This window comes from Haliotis rubra, unplaced genomic scaffold, assembly GCF_003918875.1.
Source record: "Haliotis rubra isolate DU_JTF1 unplaced genomic scaffold, ASM391887v1 Scf393, whole genome shotgun sequence".
Classification (NCBI taxonomy): Eukaryota; Metazoa; Mollusca; class Gastropoda; order Lepetellida; family Haliotidae; genus Haliotis; species Haliotis rubra.
Window position 1 is genome coordinate 414958 of NW_025767072.1, and position 12656 is coordinate 427613.

General features: G+C 39.7%; 1 protein-coding gene across 2 annotated transcripts in view; it reads right to left on the reverse strand.

Annotated features, from left to right (window-relative positions):
• Positions 1 to 10760, reverse strand: part of LOC124286842 — a 199570-nt gene extending 188810 nt beyond the window's left edge. Inside the window, exon 1 of one of the 2 annotated variants that reach the window (XM_046723282.1) lies at positions 10688 to 10760. The gene's annotated coding sequence lies outside the window, so the exon portion shown is untranslated. The remainder of the gene's footprint in view (positions 1 to 10687) is intronic. The other variant, XM_046723283.1, reaches the window with a different exon arrangement.
• Positions 10761 to 12656: the final 1896 nt, after the last annotated feature.

Consider the following 12656-nt stretch of genomic DNA (forward strand, 5'->3'; position numbering starts at 1 on the left):
TAGTTTCATACAAGGACCAGTTAGCCTTGGAAAAATTCCCTCTTGTGTAAGATGGAGAATCAGCTGGGTTTATTTCTGAAAGTATAGTTGGGAAGTGGTCACTTCCACAAAGGTCATTATGGACTGACCAATCAAATTCATTGAGAAGGTTAGAGTCAGCCAGAGCCAAGTCCAAAGAAGAGTAAGTGCCGGTTGCAGGATGGAGGTAAGTGTGAGAATCATCATTATATATACACAGATCATTATCTGAGAGGAAATCTTCTATTAGTTTACCTTTAGTGTTAGTGTTTGTACTACCCCAGATCGGGTTATGACCATTTAGGTCACCCACAATAACACAGGGTTTCGGAAGTTGATTATAGAGCGATTGGAGATCAGCAAGATGAAGTGCTGACGAAGGCGGAATATATAGCGAGCATAATGTAAAAGCCACGTGAAAAGTAATCCGCACTGCAACGGCTTGGAGATTAGTTTTAAGTGTTAAAGGACTATGGATAATACCCTGCTTAACAAGGATTGAAGATCCTCCAGTGGCCCTGTCACCAGGAGGAGAAAAAGAATGATATCCAATGAACTGACGTAAATTAAAATTGTCCACCTGCTTCAGGTAGGTTTCCTGTAAGCAGAAAGCTGATGGTTGTAAATCCTGAATCAATAGCTGTAATTCATTGAAGTTGGTCTTTAGTCCTCTACAATTCCATTGGACAATACGTGAAGAAACTATGTCTTTGGTGGGTTGATTGGGGATCTACCCCTTGTCTGTTTTTGGGGCGACAAGCTATGAGCCCTGTACTGGATGTTTTCAGAGACATCCATGTCTTCGAGAGATCCAAACTTATTGTAAATTTGGATTTTGTCTTCTGTCCCTTTTTGAGGCTCTGCCACTATGGTATTTTTTTGACGATTCGTTTACTGGTTTGTTTTTCTGTTTCGACACTTGCTTCCCATTAATTCCAGATGGAAGTTTGGAAGTAGACTGTGATGATGATTGTTCCTGGGAAGATGGCCGAGATTCAACTTCTGCTCTAGCAGTTGTTGTGGATGTTGATACGACGGTTTGTGTTGACTGTTCAGGAGAGTAGAGCTTGGGTGCATCAGAGTCAACCCATGTCAAATTAGTCTGGCATTGTGTTGACGAAGTGGACACAGTAGAAGTTACATGTTGATGTGTTCCGGATCTCGTAACTGAAGCATAGGACTCATTTGGTTCTGGTGTCTGAACAACAAGTTTTTTGGCATCAGCAAAACTAAGATTCCTTGTGAATTTAATTTTATTAATTGCCATTTGTTGTTTCCAGATTGGACATTCTTTTGAAAAAGATGAATGAGTACCAGAGCAGTTAGTGCATTGTTTAAAGTTGTTATCACAATCTTCAGTAACATGGGTTTTTTGGCTGCAGTGAGCGCATGTAATAGAATTTGTGCAGTTGTTTACACCATGACCATACTTTTGACATTTGAAACATCTCAATGGGTTGGGAATATAAATATCAACGTTGAGATGACAATACCCTGCTTTAATTGATTTTGGAGCAGTTGGATAAGAAAAATGGAATAGGTAAGTGTTTGTTGGTTTAGTCTCAGAGTTTTTCCGTGTTGTGAATCGTTTCACAAATGTCACTCCTTGTTCTTTCATTTCAGAGACTATGTCCAATTCACTCATATCTGCAAATAGTTGATCCCGGTCTCTGACGATTCCTTTGCTTGTGTTCAAAGTTCTATGTGGAGATACCGAAACCGGTATTCCAACAAACAGCTGAGTTGACATCAAATTTGTTGATTGCGGTTTCCTGCTGCATTCGATGAGCAAAGAGCCTGAGCGCAATCGTTTGATATTGCGGACCTCACCTGCAATACCATGTACACCCTTTGACACTGCAAAAGGGTTTAATTTTAAAGGAGATTTGTCAAGAGTCTCGAGAACTAAAAATCGTGGCCAATATTCAATTGAGGTAGACGGTCGTTGGTCGTCATCATCACTGTCCAATTGACGTTTGTTTCGTTTTGGGGGGGTTTTGGTAGTCCATAGTAAGCGTAGAAGGTTCATCATCCGAGCTCCCCACCCGCCATGGAGTATCATAAAGACAATGCTAAAAACAAGTGGATATCCGACTTGCAGCACCAAGGATACTCAGATGATATACTCCAGCAGAAAAACTAAAAGTTTAATTATTCCACTGAATTGGCCCATGAGCCACCGCCTTCTGGGCATACGACTCTAGGCAAAAAAGTAACAATCGTTCTCATTTAAAGTCAATTCAAAATTTGTGAAATCTTTTTGTTTACCAAAGCCCAAAACAGGATCATTTAAATAAATCAAATTTGTGCAATAGAAAATAGAATGCACAGGGCTTGGCATGACCAGCCGATTGGTTGAACCGGGCCCATTCAACCTCCCGTCTAGGTGAAGTAAGGGCCGAAGTGGTGTGTTGGGCAAAAGGAACACTGTTCCTGGCTCCAGTGCCCTCAACCACCAGAATCCCGTCCTCCACCGACACAGGGGCGCAACCCACGGCAAACGGGTTGGTGGACCAAATATCCCCCCGGGTCCACAACGGGGGGTTGAAGGGCGCTTAGCGTGACCCAGCACCCACCACGAGGAGGTGGCCCTTCATGGGTGCCTGAAGTATAGGTTGCCATGTGTTTTCCAATATGACAATATGACTGAGTCAGTGAAATACTAATATTTACCAAATAGAATTGTAATGAAGCCTTTCTTCAAGCAGTGACGTAACGCCATACATAGCTAGACTTGCTTAGATCATTAAGAAAAGAAAACAAAACAAAAAACAAAACAAAAAAAACCTAACAACTTCATGTAAGGCATCATAGATATTTCACAAACATGGTACAGGACCCTTCCCCTCATTAGCGTGTTGCCTCACCACTTGCGAATTCAGCGTCGGCAGATGTAGGGCGTAAGCATTACAGTGAGGGCTGAGCGAAAGGGGAAATAATATCGTTCTGTGACTGTAAGACACTGGGACAAGATATGGAAAACCATAAATTTGGACAACAGCATTGTTTGGGTATTTTAATTGTAAATAGAATTCAAATATCTTAGCCTAAATTTCAACATCCTTACATATAATCAAAAGTATAACAGCACGAGTATTTATTTTGTCTTTTGTCTTCTACCCGTCCCTACTAGACTAAAAACAGGTCTTTGAAATGAACATAATTACAGAGAAAAAAGTTCACAGTAAAAAGGAAAAATATAATAAAAGGAGCCCTGAGACATTCTCCTGAAGCTGTGGAAATCTACACTTGACACATTTTCTAGACTTGCGTGGGCTTGGATATATTTGCTTCAGGGTCTGTATGACAGACTACGTCCCTACATACGCTCAATCACATGTGTCTCCAGGTGACGGAGAATCATTAGTGCAGGGGCCCACATTGCAATTCTCGTGCGTTTGCATGTGTTGTTGCCGCGGCATGGACGCCTTGTAACACTACTATTTGGTAATGATTCACAAACACATGCTCATGATATGGTCGGAATCATGCCACGGATTAGCAGATATTTATCATGAAAACAGGTTTTTATGAAGGTGGCTTGAAACTTTACAAAGGCCAATACATTCGATCACAATACTTTTCGTTTTAAAGCTTCTTTTCTCTTAGCATGCTGACCTCAAAACTGATTTCAATTCTAATCGCTGATTAAAGAGTAAGACAATAAATAGTATGTCAAATCATCGTTACCATAACAACCCTGTTATATTTTACCTTATGTAAGAGAGCTATAAATACGATGCTGGGTGTGGCAGTACTACAGCAGTTGATAGTGTCTGCTTCAACGCTATCACTAATCACTGGGTATCTTTTCAATTATATGAGTGGTGGAGAAGAACTTGGGTCGCTAGTACGTTGCGAACTACCCCTTTCTCTTTTTGATTTCTCAAGTGACTGTTACAAGTTTCGAAGAATCCTGGTCAAAGTTGAAAAGTCTAAAGACTATTCCCTACTATTCTGTAACTGCAAGGCACACCTAAAATGGGTAGAGCTTCCGTTCGGGGCAATATCAGAAGGACAGCGATATACTTATCTCTAATGTTGTAGAAGGCACTCCACTTACTTAGGAAAACGATAACATAATGAGATAGTATATTTATTCCGACATGAATGCAATGAGTCAAAAAAAGAAACTTCACATTCTTTCTTCAGGGCACTATAAAAGAACAAGAGATGCTAAGATGGTTAAATTGTTATTATTTCATTGCTGCGATCTGTGTGATGTACTCGATACACTGACAGTGCCATAATCAGTTCCATTAGGCTACACCGCCGTTCCAAAACATGGGTATACAGAATGTCAGGTCACAAGAATATAAATGCGAAATTTCTCAGTTCAATATCGTGTTTGGCCGCGCCGCGCATTCACCACTGCCAAACACCGTCTCCTCATCGACTGCCCGATGCTTGTGAACACGTGGTTGGGGATTCTGCGCCATTGTTCTTGCAAGGCAGCGCCAGGTTCCTGCAAATTCTGAGGTTGGTTCCTAAGACCACGAAGCCGTTTCCCAAGTGCATCCCAAACGTGCTCTATTGGATTAAGGTCAGGGGACCTCGATGGCCAGTCCATGACGTTGATTCCAGCGTTTTGAAAGAAATTTCGTGTCAACATCACGGTATGCGGCCGAGCACTATCATGCTGGAACTGTAGACCTGGGCCATGAGCCGCCATGAAAGGAACGAGTTCAGGGGTGACCACCTGGTTGCGGTAAGCAGCAGCTGTGAGGTTTCCACGGATGACCAGAAGTCGGGAACGGTTGTTCCCACAGAAAGCACCCCACACCATGCAACTTCCGCCCCCGAATCTGTCGACTTCCTGTACACAACATTGGGCATACCGTTCACGACGTTGTCTCCAGACTCTATGCCTGCCGTCCGCGAATCTGAGAGTAAACCTGGATTCATCGCTAAAGACGACTCGATTCCAATCTCTCTGGGTCCCTCGGAAGTGACGTTGGGCCCACAGCAGACGTTGACGTTGATGAACTATTGGCCCACGATATGGAGGTCGAGAATGGAGAATGGCAGCCCGCAACCGATTTCAAATGGTCTGTGAGACAGTCGACCTCTAAACATCTCAGCCCTGGTTCGTGTAGCCGGCAGAAATCTGTCACGTAGGTGACGTAGGACGATTTGACGGTCTTCTGCTCGTGACGTCACACGTGGACGACCCGACCTTGGGCGATCAGAAGTGGTGCCAGTTTGTTGTAGACGACCTCGCAAGTCATACACAGTACGACGTCAATATTTATTTCCCCGCTTGCAACATGCCAACGGCACGTTCACGTTGCACATTTGACAATCGTGGCATTTCAAGTACCGTTAGAACTGTGGTTTAAAAGTGTTTTTTCAATTCATGAGGCCAATGCAAACACGTGCATATGAAGAAAACTTCGATGTGAAGATCACGTGATCGACTGCACGTGCAAAACCTGATTTGGCACTAGCGTCATTTGCACGACGATTGGATGGGTTTGAGTGGGTTTTGCTAACGTTTTTCTAGAGTCGAAAGATAGGGATCCCATTTCGGATACATGTACATAGATGTATCATCAGAGAAAAATTATTCATCATTTTTCAAATTACATTTTGTGAAGTTTCTTTTTTGACTCAGTATATTTTCGGCCCCTATCAGATGTGAACTTGAACATGCGAGGTCTGTGTCTATGTCAGACTTAAGGTCTGAGAGTTGTTTAGCAGCATTGGGGCGTAATAGTCATATAGGCCTGCTCCAAACAACGGAATATATATCTTTTGAGAAGGACTTCTCCGACGGGTAAAGGTACAACAATTGCAACATCACATTTACTTGTGTGACATTTGCTTTCGCAATCTGAGTTTATCGATCGTCAATTTAAACAGGACAATCAAGACGAATTTAAAAAAGGCACTGAGATCCAACATGCCTGTGGTATACTCAGAGAACGCACCCGCCTCTGCTATCGGGTCATAATCGCTACACAAAATAACTATTTTTCATTTCATGTCTCACAGAATATATAATTTGATATGGCATTTTTTGTTGTCGCATACTTTTGCGTTAGTGAAACAAATGTGGACAACTTAAAGCTGATTTATGGCGTTATTACAGCAAAGGCTGAGCGGAAGGAGAAATAACATGGTTCAGGCACTGCGAGACTATTAAGAAAGGTCACATGCAGTGCAATCATATTCCAATTATGTACCGCCGAACAATATTTTACAGTAGTGAGCTGAATAGACTTAAGAAATTACGAGTTGGTACGTGTTGCATATTTGGCTGAGCTCTAAGAGAGATAAAGTGCTATTCTATTGGGACAGCTAGGGACACTTTAGAGGACAAAGAGGCACCTCATCTCCCTTTTTTCAGCACTGAACCTTTTAATCCCTCAAATTTTAACTTATGTTGTTCAATGAAATATAGTGTCTCATAGACCGTATTGGCCGGATGTTGTACTCAATTTTATGCCTATATTTTATGATGCTTTTTATGATGTACAACTTGTGACACTTTAATAAACAATCTTCTTCTTCTTTTTCTTCGTAACTGATACTGGTAGCAAGAGCTAGTGCAGCGGAATACGGCGTGTTAGCTTGCGTAATACTGCTTTCTTTGTCAGGTTCTTTTGGTGATAAGAATAATGAGGTCATGTGGACGTTGATTTCAAACTTACTAAAATGTGTGAAAATAAAATTCCATGAACCAAGTAATTCAGATGATGCAAACATATCATCATCTTGCTTGAGCACAGGTAACATGACGATGTATGAACCGTTCATTTACATACCTCTGATATCCAGTATGTTACATACTTATCTATGGCGTGTAATCATTTGCAAATTTCTAAATTTACATGCGTTTCCCCACCTAAGTAAATTTACTTGTTTCGAAAGCGAGTAAACCTAGAACGAAATCGGAAATTTCAGCACCCATTGGAATTCAAAGGAATGCACTCGAAATACTGTATGAGCATGTAGTTACTGGGGTATCTGTTTTGCAATTCACGTTTGGAAATATCTGACAATCCGGTCATGGCATACATGAAAGAGGTGCTTGTGCATACGGAAATGTACGACGAGCATATGTTTCAAAGGTATAGATTTGTATGAAATATATTCCCAAAGTTGGGAAATCTCTGGAAACATACGTAATCCGATCATAGCATGTATTTCCTACTTTATTTACGTATATTTCAATGGTGTACTATCCGGCTTTGGGTCCTGGGATTCACTACCTTTGTGTACTCACTGGCTTCATTTGTTACTGCTTAACAAATTATGGCAATTATGTTGTTTTCTTTGTCAATTATGTTGTCTCATTGTTATATACAGTATATATATATACATCTCCTCCACTTCATGTATCACTCTTGCTTGACAACGGATCAAGAATCTGTATCGAAACGTCGCACTCACGAAATATAGAAGTTGTTGTCCATAAAAAAATTGTTCTATATTGTATGTCTCAACTTCTAAAACGCCACTCAAACAAACTATACATTTTATCTTCGCTCACTCTGAGATCCTGTGGGGGTACCTAAGTCCCAAAGCATTTAAGATAAATATATTGCTTACCATATTTTTAAACGTTGAATTTTTGTAACTTGAAATTATGGCTAGATTTGACTACAATCGCCAGCAGCTGAAGGGATTATCCAAAATGTGACACAAACTGCCGTATAATACCATTTTCATCAACACTGCGACACTGACAAATGAACAGTTTGATTTCAATGTAATAATGCGCTAGGTTCCCCATTCACACATACCATACAAACGTACAAACGGACAGCTCAACACAAATTCAACACAATACAATCAAACAAATTCAACAACAGTACACCGCCTGTGCAATCCACTCCGTTGACCAATGTCTTAGGTGAATTAGAAGGATATGTCGAACCAGCCTACAGCTCAGCAGAATAAATTTCAACCCGTCAGTTTATTCACTATAGAAGGAGCGTGGTACTAATTATTGCTTATGGGTAAATTCAAGTAACATCTCGTCTCTTATTTTTACCGAGAAATTTTTTTTCTACATTATATTCATAAAATATGACATAAAGGAGTACAGAGACTTTCTTCATTTCTTGAAACGGTGGTAATCTAGACTTGTTACATGGGCTGTATTGGGTATATTTGTTTCAGGATCTGTATTGACACACTAATCCCACTATAGCAGAACGTACACACTGCATTTAGCCCATACCGCACAATCATTTAGAACTGCACCCCAGTTATCCCCCTTCGTGAATATTTACAAAACTGTGAAATATTTTAAATCTAATCTTTAAAAATTTGTAAATGAAGTGTAAACGTAATCTTTACAAGAGATTTACAAGCTTATGAATGTATACTTTTTGCAGTGCTTCTTGCTTCTGGGATCTCATATGACATTCACATTACATCCAGACCAGGTGTGCAGACGAGCATGCCAATGGAAATATGAAAAAATAGGCAATGCTAAGAAGGATGCTAAATCCACCAGTATTTTGTTCTATGAATTATGCTGTGCCCTAAATCGGCGTAATAGTGGCGTGAAAAAGTGATGATGAATGTTATAGAGAAGCATGTACGGTGTGAATGATTGTAATATCTAGACATAGTGTAGATTGCCTAAGTCAATCATATTACTCACACACTCACACACACGCACACACGAATCGCCCATGATGCAACCTACTGCATGTTGTTTGTCTGAACTTCATGGTGAAAAAAAAATGAAGTTGAATTATTTTGTTGAATTCTACCCTACAAATGAATGAAAACAAAATACAAAGATCAAAATTAAAACCGATTAAAGTCAAAGCAATGATATCAGGCTATTACCTTGTTTGAGGAATCAAATATCCACTTAATGGAATGATATGCCATTCATTTGTAGTTGACAAAGAAACGTGTTCCATATGTGTCTGTTATCATCTGGTCACATGACTTTCCTGCAGGGTTTTCACATTGAAAGAAAGGACGTTGTTTTTACACATGCGTTTTACAACATAATGTGGGTGTTTTCAGTAAACGTTAGTAAATCTACATACATCAACACTACCCTTTGACAAATCCGCTGTGCTGTGAAAAAGTCTACCTGATGGAGGGTCGAGAGCAAGTAATTAAAAACCACTCTACGGGCACAGGTTGTGTATTGGATCGGTAGTCAAACTGGGAGTAGTCATAATGGGAATGAACCAGTGAACCAATCACGGAGTTATCGGTTAATCCTTTGATCGATGTTTTTTTCAAGTCAGCTGATAATCCGTCTTGCTGCACCCCTATGCGCATATTACATAGCATGTAATACATTTCCCACTTCAGATTTTAATTTATAATGTTGAATATTTACTGCAGAAATGCTAATTAGGAATATCTGTCGGGTAATCTGAGCGACCATCAAGTGAATGGTGACAAATAAAACAAGTGTAGGTTTATACCACCAAACATGGGTTACAACAAGGGAGTAGTAATCGCTGTACTGCTTAATAGAAAATAGAAAAGTATCATACTGTATGGATAACAACTTCTTTATTTCTTATGATGCGACGTTTAGGTATAGCTTCTTATACCATTGGCAAGCAAGAGTGTATTGCTTGCGGTTGTAATTGTCTAAAACACTTAGGGGTCGACGGTGTTTTGAGGATATGAACGGAACTTCATTGTTGCATAATAAATACATCAAAGCATTTGCTGTTTACTAAAGTTTAAAACTGTATATACCTATTTACCTAAGTAAATCCCAGCAATGGCAAAGTGGGGGTGATTTAGTTTACGGATTCAAATAAATTAATTGTCAGTTTCCAGTATCATAGGTTAATAGACATGACATGATTAAAAATCAAGGGAAAAAACAGAAATAAAATCAAATTGGATTAGTCATCATAACATCCATACATCGGAAAATCAAAAAAAAGCTTGCCTTGCTGGGATACTTTATTACAATAAGAACAAAACTACCGGGCATATTTTCAAATAACGGCATCTGATGGACATAAACCGTTCTTATAGTTCCATTTTTCGGCTGCAGAAATTCTGCCAAGGTGGACAGCTGCCCAATCCGCGTGTCCATCGCAGATGATGGAGCAGGGACCTACCACCTGACATCCAGTCGACGTAATTAGTTTGTTGGCGCAAAACATGAACCGCTCTGGACTTGTGTCCTTTAAGGCAACCCAGGTAATAGATACTGTTCTACAGTAAGTAAAAAATGTGAGCGTGACAGCTTCCGCCAGTCCAATATACGGAAAAAAGACGTTTTCGTATTTGCAGTTTTTTTATAAAGGATATAATTTTACCACCTGACCTGACATTCTAAGGAAAATATTTATTGAAAATATTTTGTGACAAGATACGATCTAAAACTAATGAATGGAAAGTCAAGAGTCCTAAACGCGCTAGAATTAAGTAAAATGGAGTTGTACCGCAAATCTTGCTAGTTAGCGAGACTATACTGACTCAAAGAGGAACATTGCACAATAGCGGCTCGACAGTGGAATGAAAGTGGTGCGATACTGCTGCAAAGAGTCGCCATCTTGTAAAGCGTTACCTCAACAATGACGTAACCTAGTTTCCTCTAGTACTTTTAGTCGCCCCTCCACACGACAGGACTACTAACAAATACTATTCTCCAGTCAGTGAGGATAACTGTAACATGTAATATTTACCAGATGTTGATATGAGAAATATATTAACCACGTACCTCAACATCAATGTCGGTCCGAGTGCACCTCAGCTAATCTACCCGCTGTAGTGTGTGCTGCAAGTCACACCCTGACCACGTGTTTAGAGATAACCAATCACGCGGAGGGGTTGACTCCCAGCACACGGCACATGGGAATAGCCAATGACCGCGAACCTTTTGAGGGTTGGGTTACCTTGACTGGCGGCAAGGCTCCGTCACTGTATCCTTTATTCCCAGTCTGTGGCGAGAGATAAGTCGACCCGCCCGTATCTCACTAGCTGAAAAGAAATATTTTGCTGTGTTCTTCACTTCATTCAATATACATTCCGTGTTTGCCATAGACTTGCACAGGCCTTTGATGTAATAATTAATAGCTTAAATGATAATTTCTAAACAATAAAGTGTAAAATGAACACCTTGTCCCTCTAAGAGACTGGCGTCCTTAGAGACTTGTGTTATCCGGATTCGCACTGGGACACCCATGTTTATATTGTTGCAACAATAAAGGAGATTGGGCGGACCTGACTTCTACCTTTTGAATGTATTATGCCTATAAAACCTTTTCCAAAGGCACCCTTGTCGCTACACGGCTGTTGCCTTTATGTATCGTGTAGTGGTGTACAACAACCAACAAAACACACACATGCATGCATAAACACAAACACACAACCACCATCTGAAGACTGCACCTGTAACAACGTAACACGGAAAGCAGACATATACTTTACGACAATATCTATACGTATTTCGGGACCATATTTTACCAGTTCAGTGTATGCCTGATGTGTGTACGGAACAAAACATTACAGACGGACACCAATTCTAAATTCCTGCAATTTGGGCATAATAAAACCAAACCATTAATGTGGATCTACATGCACGTACAGTCATGTACTTTAAAGAATATAGACAACAAAATTCAGTTCATATACTCAAAACCGCATTGACTTGGAATTTTCAGGCAGATAAATTGCAAAATAACAGAACAATTACTACTCCCTGCACCTGTGTATAAGCGCCATTCTGACAAATAGTCCCATTTGGCTTATGAATCCAGATCTGATGTGGCGAATGTTTTATATATTAAGCAATATGAACATGGCAGCACAGCAAGAGAGGTGGAACATACTTGTTCAAAGGATTAGCCGATAAAACATTGATTGATTGCTCATTGTTATCTAATCAATAATTTTGGTGAAGAACTGCGGACGTTATGAAAATAGTTGACGAGCGTGCTATCGCATCTGACATCAATCAGGCTTGACACCACTCTCAAACACCTGAAACAAATTAACGCGATCTTGACAGCAACGAAAAGGAGGTATAACACCCTGAGACCCACAGAATATGTAAACCTTGTAATTGTAACGACATTGGCGATGAGTTTCATTTTTGATTTATTTGTTCTCACTTTATAAATGAGAGAGTTAAATATTTGAAGCCGTATGTTTATACCAGACCAAATTTAAAATGTATACATTATTCAATAATGATAAGATATGTCATCTTAGAAACTCGCTTTATTTTGTAATATTGTTAGAAATGTTTTTAAGAATCGTCAGTAAGAATACTCCATCTAAATATTACCATATGAATTATATAGTTACTTGTATCTTTCTGCAACCTTTTTGTATTACTTATTCAGCTGTATATATGAAATACTCGACTGCACATATATTCGATATATTTAATTGTAACATATGCTGCCGTCTGCGGCCTGAGTTGAAATGTAGTTCGGTTCAGTTCAGACACTATATATATTTTGAAAATATTAGATTGTTATAAGTTTCTTAGTATAACTGTCGACATCTAGGATATTGTTCCTTTTCATGGATTCAGTCCTCGAACAAGGTATCTGCAAAATAGTAATACATACTACTGTTGTCGGTTCTAATTACCATATTTGCATTTTGATATCTCTTATTTCCACCAGCACTGATTGGAACTTTCTGGTAATCGTTATGGCGTTCTTCGATGCTGGGTAAAT